Source organism: Vicia villosa, linkage group LG5, assembly GCF_029867415.1.
Source record: "Vicia villosa cultivar HV-30 ecotype Madison, WI linkage group LG5, Vvil1.0, whole genome shotgun sequence".
Lineage (NCBI taxonomy): Eukaryota > Viridiplantae > Streptophyta > Magnoliopsida > Fabales > Fabaceae > Vicia > Vicia villosa.
In genome coordinates this window covers 154,036,836-154,044,311 of record NC_081184.1, presented here as the reverse complement: position 1 = coordinate 154,044,311, position 7,476 = coordinate 154,036,836, and the positions used below count along the sequence as shown (strand labels likewise).

The 7,476-nt window shown below is 29.8% G+C and overlaps 1 long non-coding RNA gene across 1 annotated transcript; it reads right to left on the bottom strand.

Annotated features, from left to right (window-relative positions):
- Positions 1–3,516: 3,516 nt before the first annotated feature.
- On the bottom strand, positions 3,517–4,586 carry LOC131603310 (uncharacterized). The gene is made up of 3 exons (XR_009284293.1): positions 4,381–4,586; positions 4,077–4,113; positions 3,517–3,764 (listed from the first exon to the last, which is right to left on the bottom strand). It is a non-coding gene; the product is annotated as an uncharacterized LOC131603310 (long non-coding RNA).
- Positions 4,587–7,476: the final 2,890 nt, after the last annotated feature.

Below are 7,476 nucleotides of genomic sequence, written 5' to 3'. Positions count from 1 at the left end.
GGGCATTATTCAAATGGCCTAATCATCTTCAAATGATCCCTATGTCAATATCCAATGGATATTGTACTTCAATTCAAGAGCCACAGTCATTAATTTCATCAGGCCCACAATTAGGGTTTTTGACCTAATTCACCTGGACAGTTGACTTTTAATCAGGACATGGTTCCACAGCTCAAACCATGGTTCAAGGTCCTCTATTACCTCAATATGATCCACTTAAATCATTCATTTGATGAGGATAGCTTGATTCACCTGAAATCTCCAGAATCACAATTCACCTAAAAAAGTCAACTATACAACATCACCTTTGACTTTTTGGATTTTGGTCAACCATGAACTTTTGAAGATTAAAATCATCAATATATGGTTATTGAAATCATTTGACCAAGAAAAATCAAGAAAATCAATCAAGAATCAAAAAGTCAAAGTTTGACTTTTCATACTTAGAAAATTTTTATAAGTGTTTTAAGGTTTTTTCAAAACTTTGGAAGGGAATATCTCAAAACTAGTGTCTATACCCGTGCGAGGCACGGGTTAAAAATTGGTTAACTAAAATCCAAAAGAGGAACATGGCGCTCAGGGTTTTAAAAAGGTTGATTATTATTTTGTTATTATTTAAATATCATTTAAATATACTTGTCATATTTTAATTGAAAAATAGTAAAAACCACACCTATAAAATTGTACCTAAGTTTTGTCCATAAATAACAATCCTACAAAAAGGGAATGAGGTCGGATTCCTTGAATCTTTTGACCCAGATATATTCTTTTTTTAATATGAATAAAAAAATTGACCCAACAAACATTACAATAAAAAATTAAAAATTAGGTTCCCCTAAAAAATTAGAACCCCATAGAAAATGAAAAGCCGAAAGAATATCCAATTAAGATATTTACATGGTATTGATTATTTTAAAAAGTAAAAAAAAATAAAAAAACAGATCTTAATACTATGAACACTATCATACTTAAAACACAATTATTTGTGTTCCGTTATAAAAATATATACATAACAAAATAATTAACATTCAATTACCATTATTATCATTATTGGTGTGTTATTTTATTAGTAGTTAATTGTTATTAATATCATATTTGATTTGAACATTTTCAATAAAGCGATATTGATTAAATTTAATTATCAATATTAGTTTATTATATTATTAGTAGTCAATTATCATTATTATCATTATTGATTTGTTCATTTTTAATTAAATGATGTCGATAAAATTTTATTATATGACCATTAAGTTAATGCTTCATTGTTTAATATTTTATTTTCCTTCTATTATAAAATTTTATTAAACGCACGCCATTAGTAGTCAATTATTATTATATTTTGATAATCAATTGTTATTACCGCATTGGATATTTTGTGTATCTTTCCAAACTTCCAAAATTTTAAAAATAAAAAATAAAGTGTATTGCAAAAAAAAGATTTATTTAATATTTATTTATTTATAATTTAATTTTTTTTTCTATTTATTTTTTTCAATTATAGTGATTTTTCAATATATTTGTGTTAATTCTGAAATATTTATTATTTTATTTAAAATAATGTAGTTTATATCACAATGTTTAAAACAAAAAAAATTAATTATCTTAATTTAATAAAATTTTACATTTTTAAAATAGCTAAGACTCTAAAATTGCGACAAATGACAAACTTGTCAAAGAACTCCTTTGACTTTATTATAATCTATGATATAATATTTTTAATTACAAATTATCACTCATTCAATACTTTTTACATGATTAAAAATATATTTATTAATTATTTTAAAATTTTTTATTTACTACATTGAAAAAATATTATAAAACTAATGTAAGCTAATAATGCAAAAAGAAAGAATAGAATAAAAATGAAGATGAAAATAAAATATTAATCAACTTTAAAACTACACCAGTTTGATCTTATATTTATATAGGTAATATCATAACAAATCCATAAAAATAAAGGTAGTTAAAACAAATAACTAACCACATATTTAAACTAACAATAAATTATAACTAAGCTTATATTCATAATTAGTTAATGATGTTTAACATGACTCATTAATCTCCCATATACCTTAGCCAAGCAAAACATTCATGCCAATGTGACTTATAAAAAACGGAGGAAGTAAGTTCCCAACAATGGTTATAATTCAATGGATTAAATTGTACACTCAAGTTCAATTTTGTATTTTAGTTATAGGGCCTTTAAGCCAATGCCTACCACTGATTAACCAATAAGAAAGTACAATAATTAGCAAACATCCAACAACAACAGGTGTAAGGCTTAGTGTCTCAATGGTTATTGGATATGAAACAGATAATGAGAATAGTATAGAGATTATTGCCACACCCAAATAACAACAATCCAACCAACAAAGACTCTGTAACGACCCAAGTTGAAAGGCCCTCCAATAAATTGCTTCTCCGCCAATATCACTCTAAAGAAGATAGGTAGTGCATATCAAACATAGAGGCCAATCACTGCTATGCTTGAACACGATTCTAACTTCTTACAAAAGTTCTTATCAATCTTCTCAAGTAGAAGCTCATGGTATTACTCGGCCTTACGATTTAGGCAATGACACAACCTGTACCAAAACCAACTCAGCAAAATTTAAGAAAAATGAAAATAAATATCTCAAAACCCAACTTATATAAACACAATTAGTTCTCAGATATAAGAAAATGAAGATACTTCAATAGTGAAAAATGTAACATAACATAACATAACACTACCTGAATGTAGTCAGAACATAGAGGCTCAAGTTCAGTAGTGGCTGGAGCTGTTCTATATCTGCCAAAGATGAGTAACCAAGATGGATGGCTGCCCATTGTAGGAATGCTCGAATGTCCTACTTACATAAGCTAAGCTGCCAATAGGATTTATATTTGCTGAGCTGTAATATATAAACATGTTCAATTTAGAAACTTGGCTGTTTAATTAATTTTAGCAGAAACATTAAGGTATAAATATAGAATCTTTAAAGCTAATTATTTTTTTACCTAACCTTAAGTGGGACCGAAAGGCGTAGTTTGAGATCAAAAGAAGACATAGACTGTATGGTACAACTATAGAAGAAGACATAGACTGTATGGTACAACTATAGAAGGAACATTGACTTAACAACTTGCTTGCTCCTAGAAGCTGCTTAGAGATCCTCTAAAGCTTGTTACCTGCCAGTAGTCAAATGAGTTGAAGAACGAATCATAAATTAATTGTATAACCGGAAAATGTTCTTGAAATTGCATTGCATACATTTAAATATGGAAATACAACATTGGCACATCCATCTGTTGGGTCTTATCATAATAATCTTTTTGTTGAAATACAAAACCTGAGAATTGTATCTCTCAAAACCTTTGATAACATGCATTTCAATACTACACACTATGCCATTTGTCCAATCACCAACCAATATATCCTTCAAAGATTCCCATCTACAACAGAAACAGAAAAACATTGTATGCACGTGAAATACAAAAAAAATATGAAAAGTGTTTTGCTAATTTGTGCATTTATAACAAAAGTTAAACAGAGCCAAATATTCAGTTTATTATAAAACCATGACAATTTTCTTAATTGTTACTTACTTTTAAGGGACTCAGTTTATGTTTTCAGAGTAGCAACAAACCTAACGCCCAAGTCATGTAACAATTATGCAGTAGTACGCAAGTCAGAAACTAACTTCATTGGTCCATCACCAAGTAAAGCTACCGCCTCTTTAACATTTGGAGTAACAATATCAGCCATGGAAAGCATATTCTCACTGCATTCATAAACAAAGAAATTAGTGTTTCATTAAAACAATAAAACCAGCTGATAGAAATTGTTGAAAAGTTATGCATAAGACTACACAATCAGAGGTTCTCGAATAGGGAATAGTATTTGAATCATGCTTTAAAGTAATAGGAATAATAGAAGACACGATAAATCACTTATGAAGTTGAAGTATCCAATTCTCAGTGAGTTATGTTTTGGTCCTATCAATGCACAAGTTCATTATTAGTGTTATCTACACTCATGCTAATTTAAAGGGAGGCACTAAAAATATGAATAATCTGTTCCAAAAGAACAGTACCTGTATTTCTTGTATGTTTCAAGCTATTATAGGTATCCTGCAATAAACTTCGATTAATCAGAAACATTCTGAAAAACAAACTAATTTCATGAAGATAAAATAAACTATTCAGGAAAACTAAAACCTAAAAGTGCTACTGCTTGGGCAACTTATAATTGATTTACAACAAATATACAAACCATAAAGTATGTGTATGACAGATTTAGGTATTTGAGTGGAAATTTGCAAGATCATCCTAGAATTTGTTGGTTAAATATTTAGAAATTGATATCAATAACTAATTCGACTGAAATTTAGATAATACCTTGATGTGTTTGTTCGATATGGAGCGTGAGATTTCCTCCTATGAATCCATGACGTGCACACTGGTATTACAAAATTTCCAACAAATTAAAACAATAGAAATAAGTTAAAGGAGAAGAAGAGAAAACAGAAGGAAGAGAGAAAGGATGGGAGAAGAAGAGAAGACGAAAGAGACAGAGGATGATAGAAGAAGAGAAGACGGAAGAGAGATGGGATGGGAGAAGAAGAGAAGACAAAAGAGATAAATGGAGGCGTTTGAATTCCCTAATTAATACGTTTATTTCCCAATTATACCAAAAAGAAAAAACTTTACCTCTTTCAATGTGAAATAATTATTAAAATAATTAATTAAATTATTATTATATAATTTTAAATATAGATAAATTTAGTAACATTTCTATTAATAGCATATTTATAAATAGCTAAGATTCTAAAATTGCGACAAATGGCAAACTTGCCAAATAACTCATTTTGCTTTATTATATTTTATGATTTCAAGTACAAACTGAAAAAAACTTCCAACATCAAAGTTTTAGATTTTGATCCAATAAACAACTTTGTCTCAACTAACATTTTTGCAAAAGATCAACCATTAAAAAGATACGGAGCTTCAAAGTTGGTATCTTTTGCAAAATTCACAAAAAGACCTAATTTTCTTCAAACTTTATGGGTCTTTTTCACCAATTTCCTTAGGGATTTTGAAGAAACTTTTAACTAATCAATTGAAGTACATGTTAAGGGCTTTCCAAATTGTGTTCAACCATATTCAAATTCATCATGAGCTAAGAGATATGGTTGATCAAAGTAGGGCATTTGAAGTGAAATTTTAGGTCATCTCCAACTTTGAATTTTGCAAATTTTGTGTCAATGCCTCTACCAATTGGTGCCTATTCTTTCATGAGATATCAGAAGGGAACATGTGGAATCAAATGCATAATTGGATCAAAATTTAAGAATATCCCAATTTTCAAAACCATGTGATTATGTAATCATTACAAATTGGAATATTGATGAATCATCAAGGAATCTTCTCCTAAGCCAATTAGAGGCTTCTCTGCATCAGAAATGATCCCTAAAGATCAGATTAAATCGAGGGCTAGGGCTTGGGATCAAGAGGAATCAAATTTTCATCATTGCATTTTGGATATTTTTGAAATTTCTTCATGGTCAAGAAACCAAAATGACTTCACTAAGCAAGCTCACTCCCTCAACTACTCTGATCACTTTGCCTATAAATAGAAATGTCTTCCTCAATATTAATCACAACAAAGCAACATCAAATTCTTGATTTCTCCTTCTCTCCCATATGCTTATGGTTTTCAAAGTTCTTTGGCAAGAAGAATCGTGTTCTTCAAACCAGAGCTTTCTTTTGAAAGTAGGCCTTCTAACATATCAAAGAGGTTCATTAGAAGTGATCCAAGCACCTGGAACACTCCTGGAAGTGGAGCAACACCATAGCCACTTTCAATTTGGAGCCTAAGCAGTTGGAGGTCTGTAGAACAATTCAGAGGGTGTCAATCAAATCTAAGCACATCAACATGTTCCTATGGGTGTAGTGGAGCTATCCAGATGCCTGCAACACATCTGTAAGTGCAGAATCATCATTCTCCATGTTCACTTGAAGCTCAAATAAGAGGTGTCAAGCCGAGCAATCCTGAAATGTTCAAGTTGAAATAAGCATTCAGTTAGCATCACTGAGCTACCAGGAAGCTTTTACAATCATCAATTCATTGCTGAGAATCCTTCACCATAGCCATCGACCTACATTTTCAGAGGTATTTTTTCAAACTCTAACACTCTCATTCAAGTATCCTTTTCAATATATCTCGATACCAGTTTGTTCAGCATCATTAGAGGATAAAAAACCCTCTGTCATCATTCATTTATTCATCTTCATCATCATTTAATTTTAAAATCAGGGTTTATGTGTTCTTCGTGTTCATACTGAAATTATTTAGATACACTTAGAATAAATAAATTCTGAGCCCATAATCATGTTCCTCGTCCAAAAACGAGCAAGATTGATGTTTACATCATACCATTTGGTTGAGAAACCAGAGAGTTAGAAATTCAAATTTCCTTGAGCTCAAGGAAGAAGACGACTATGGTGCGCGCGTATTTTTGAATTTCCGAGGTCATTTTGAAATATTATGTTTTGGTTGTGTTTATTAAACAAACCACGCGCGTGGCTCAGTTGGTGGAGCTTTTGAACATTGGGTACAAGGGCGTGAGTTCAAACCTTGGTGAGACCAAAACCTTATTTTTTTTTACCACTTTTCTTCTTCATTTTCTTCACAACTTTAATCAATTAAGTCATTTATCAAATTAAATCATTTTCACTTGATTTTTCACACACTTCTCATTTATTATATGTATTTTATGAATATTCAAAAAAATCACAAAAATATTATTTATTTGATATATTTTAATTAGGTTTAAAATCATATGTTTTTAAGTATTTTTTAATACTTTAAAATATAATTTTCTTTTGATTTTTAAAAATCTAATCTCTTGTAAATATTTTTGTGATAAAATCCTAACCATTTAGGTCTTAATTAAGTGTAGGCTTTGTCCTTACCTTAATTAAGTTGACTGTTGTCATTTTCAAAGTTGTTTTCAATACTCGATTAAATAGACGATCAAGGTTTTCAAACAACAAAACCCTGTATCCCTCATTTCATTTTCAATCAAACTATTTTTCATAAATAGTAAATCTTTTGGGCATCCTTGAGTATAAGTCCCAACTCTTCTCCTCATCTCATCATTCATCTCTTCAACTGTTTTTCATAAACAGTAAATCTTTTGGGCTTCTAATTGAGTGTAAGACCCAAACCATTTTTTATATATTCAATTTCCTTTATAATCAACTATTTTTCATAAACAGTAAATAAATCTTTTGGGCCTCTTGAATATTAGAGAGTGTAAGTCCCATCTTTTTTTTCTTTCAAACTGTTTTTTTTAAACAAACTCCTCATATGTTTTCAAAACTTTCTTCTGGTATTGAAGGGCATTATTCCCGGTGAAACTCTTCATATACCTATGTGACCTAATGTCCATATTCACTTTTTCTGTTTTCAAAACAAAACAATTCATTTGT